Raw genomic sequence first — 3,805 nt, 5'->3', positions numbered from 1 at the left:
AGCCTGACCAGATCCACAACAATGTGGGCGTATTTGCTGCTTGACCATTCATAGAGTAAACTGAACACATTTTTATGTTCTGAAGGTCTCTACCAACCCAGCTTTACCCAGATGCTAGAATTTTCACAAAACTAGACACCATTAGAAGAAGCTTTACTTTTGTAACTTATTCCCTGGGAAGCTGGTTGAGAGAGGTTATTGTGTCTGAACAGAAAACATTTATTTGTAGGTGATTTTGGTCTTTTACTAGGAAGGATCTTTCATTGTCCTTTGATGTCCTTGTCCCTGAGAAGGCCCACCCCTCTTCCACTTAACCATCATATATATATATGATGCAAACGTGATATCCTTCTAGTTTCTGGAGAAGGATATCATGTTTGGTAAGATGGAGGGTCAGAGAAAAACAGAAGACCCCCAACAAGATGGATTGGCCAAGTGGCAGCATCAATAGACTCAAGCATGGCAACAGTAGTGAGGTTGGCCCTGGATCGGGCAGTGTTTTGTTCTGCTGTGCATAAGGTTGGTATGGGTTGGTACCGACTTGATGGCACCTAACAACATACACACACACACATATATATAGACACAGGTGGAGTGCTTATCTTATGGCACCACACTAGGACAAACTCACCACACTAGGACAAAGTTTCTCTCTTTCTCTCTCTCTCTCTCTATATATATATACACACACACACACACACACACACACTAGTTTCCCTTTATATTCTCACTGTTCACTCAATTCTATTCTTGAGACCTCCCTCCTTTCTTACAAATGTTAGAAGTGAAACATTTAACTTTTTTTTTTACTTTAATAAACGAAAACCAAACCCATTGCCATTGAATTGATTCTGATTCATAGCGACCCAAGTGAGGGGTTCTGAATCTTTAGGAAAGCAGAAAGCCTCATCTTTCTCTTGCAGAACGGTTGGTGGGTTTGAACTTCTGACCTTGCAGTTAGCAGTCCAGTACCTACAGCACCAGCTAATATGTATTGGGGCACCAGCTAATATGTACTGGGCAAGTATATGCAGTCTACACGCGTTATTACAATTGTTATGTGCTGTGGAGTCGGTTTCGACCCATAGTGACCCTGTACAGCATTTCCGAGGCTGTAAATCTTTACGGGAGCAGAAAGCTTCATCTTTCTCCCGTGGAGCAGCTGGTAGTTTCAAACTGCTGACGCTGCGGTTCGCAGCCCGATTCGTAACCACTATGCTACCAGAGCTCCTTTCAATTAGCTCATGCCATTTCTACAGATGAGAAACGGAGGCCTTTTGTTTTTTGACAGGGAGGAAGAGACTTTGCTTTGGGGTACTCAGCTAATAGATACTCAGAGTTACTAGGGTTTAGAACAAAGGACTATCTGCTAGTGGAGCCCAAGCTCCTAATCTCTCGTTTTCAATCATTAAATGTGGACGGTTCACAACCCCCAGGGACACCATCATCCGTGAGGAAAGGAGACCAAGCAAAAATTCTCTCCATATACTGAACTGGGTGGGACACTATCACTCTACATGATACCAACGTGGCTTCTTGTTGTTAAGTGCCGTGGAGTCGCTTCCGATCCATAGACACACTGTATAGGGTTTCCCAGGAGCGTCTGGTGGGTTTGAACCTCTGATCTTGATGCCCAGCGCATTAACCGCAGCGCCACCCCAGGGCTCCAGGACGGCTTTGAGAAAGCGACGCCTCAGCCTGCATCTCAAAACCAGCAGGCAAAATGGCAGAAGCAGGCACAAGTGACACCTCGAGGGCGGTGGCTGAGCAGCGCGCCACCACCGCGGGATGGAGAGGAAGGCGACAGGCCTGAGGGGACCCCGCCAGTCGGAAGCTGCCCCCAGGGACCCTCCCCAGCATCTCGGTGGTTCTGCGGGAGCTGAAGAACTGCGCAAACGGAGGTCATGCGGGGAGCGCAGGGAGGGGACGGGCGACAGTCCGCCGTCAGGCTCCAGGCAAGGAACAAGGTTCCTGGGATGGCAGACTCCCGTCAGGTCGCGAGCCCTGGGCAGCGTGGTTGGACCGGCCATCCTCCCAGACAGGCCCGAGTGCTGGAGCCAAGCACCCGGTTCCCAGAGCACGCCCCGCTACCGCGAACCAGAGGTCAGCCCTTTAAAAGGGAGGCCGGCGTGGGAAACGTAATGGAAAGAGAACGCCAGTTTGAAACACCGGCTTAAGCAGGGTTGGGGAAAAGAAGCGAGGGGGAAAGCCCTTACCTCATGGTGGCGATGCTCTCCTGGCCCTCCTGGGAAGCTGGGGTCCCTCGGGGTTTTCTCCTCGGAACTAGGGATCGCCGGCAGCCGAGCGGAGCGGCGGGGCGCAAGCGCGGCGTCTACGGGAGCACGCGGGCGGGCGCGCGGGCGGCGGGCCTCCAGCAGGGAGCGCTGGAGTCTGAGTTGGTGGCACGGTGGTTGGTGGCCTTGCTTGCTAAGGGCTGAAGCACAACTGGAAAAGGAAAGGAGGAGACTGATCCCGCCAGGAGGGAGAGTCCCCCTCTGGGAAACTTCTGAAAGCGTTGCGTGGGGTCCAGCCAGGTTCAGGAGTCAAGAAGAGATATTCCCAGTACACATTGTTGGTTCGGAGTTGAATTTGCAGAGTGTTCAAGACGAAATTTCCTATTTTCTTAGGGATGAGAGAAAATAAATTTTATTGAGGACCAATAGAGCTCCAGCTGGGCAGGAAAACAATAAAGTAAAACTACAAAGTACTCCGGCGGCTGTCTATCAAGCTAGGTATTTCCTCGAGGTGTGGTAGTTGTTAAGTGCTTTCCAGTTGGTTCCAACTCATAACAACCCTGTATAGGGTTTCCGAGGAGTGGCTGGTGACTTTGAACTGCCAACCTAGCGGTTAGCCCAGTGCTTATCCTGCAGCGCCACACCAGGACTAGAATTTCTAAATTAATGATCATTTTCAGTAACTTTCAAGAAATGGTTGTAAGCCGTTGACATTTGGGCTGGATAGTTCTTTGTTGTGGGAAGCTGTGTCCAATACATTATAGGGTATTTCTATCCAATAGATGGCTAGCAGCCCACAGTCATAGCAACAAAAATGTCTCCAGACATTGCCAAATATCTTCTGGAGAATAAAGTCACTCCTACTCTCTGCATAGGAGTCCTGGTGTGGTGCATAGGAGAAGCATGGGACTGCAAGATAGATTTGAACTACAAGGTCAGCGGTTCAAACTCACTAGCTGCTCCAAGGAAATTCTATACAAGGTCACTATGAGTCAGTATCGACATGACAGCACTTAACAACAACTCCCTACATTGAGAACCACTGATGTAAATAGTACCCCTGTTTACATTCCAAAGTTTTTTTGGTTTTGGCCCATAACAACCCTATATAGAGTTTCCTAGGAGCTGCTGGTGATGATGGGGAAAAACTCTAAATGAAGAGAAACAGCTGTAAACATCCATTAATAACTGGAGAATGGAACATGCGAAGTATGAATCTAGGAAAACTGGAAATTGTAAAAAGTGAAATGAAAGGCATAAACATCAATATTCTAGGCATTAGTGAACTGAAATGGACAGGTATTGGCCATTTTGAATCTGATAATCACACGATTTACTGTACTGGGAATGACAAATTGAAGAGGAATGGCATCACATTTATCATCAAAAAGAACATATCAAGATCTGTCATGAGGTACAATGCTGTCTGTGCCAGGATAATATCCAGACGCCTATAAGGGTGAGCAAGGAGCTCTGGTAGCGTAGTGGTTACAAATCGGGCTGCAAACCTCCGGGTCAGCAGTTCGAAACTACCAGCTGTTCCGCGGGAGAAAGATGAGGCGTTCTGCTCC

The sequence above is a fragment of the Chrysochloris asiatica genome, unplaced genomic scaffold (genome assembly GCF_000296735.1).
Source record: "Chrysochloris asiatica unplaced genomic scaffold, ChrAsi1.0 scaffold00003, whole genome shotgun sequence".
NCBI lineage: Eukaryota > Metazoa > Chordata > Mammalia > Afrosoricida > Chrysochloridae > Chrysochloris > Chrysochloris asiatica.
This window is presented reverse-complemented; position numbering follows the sequence as displayed.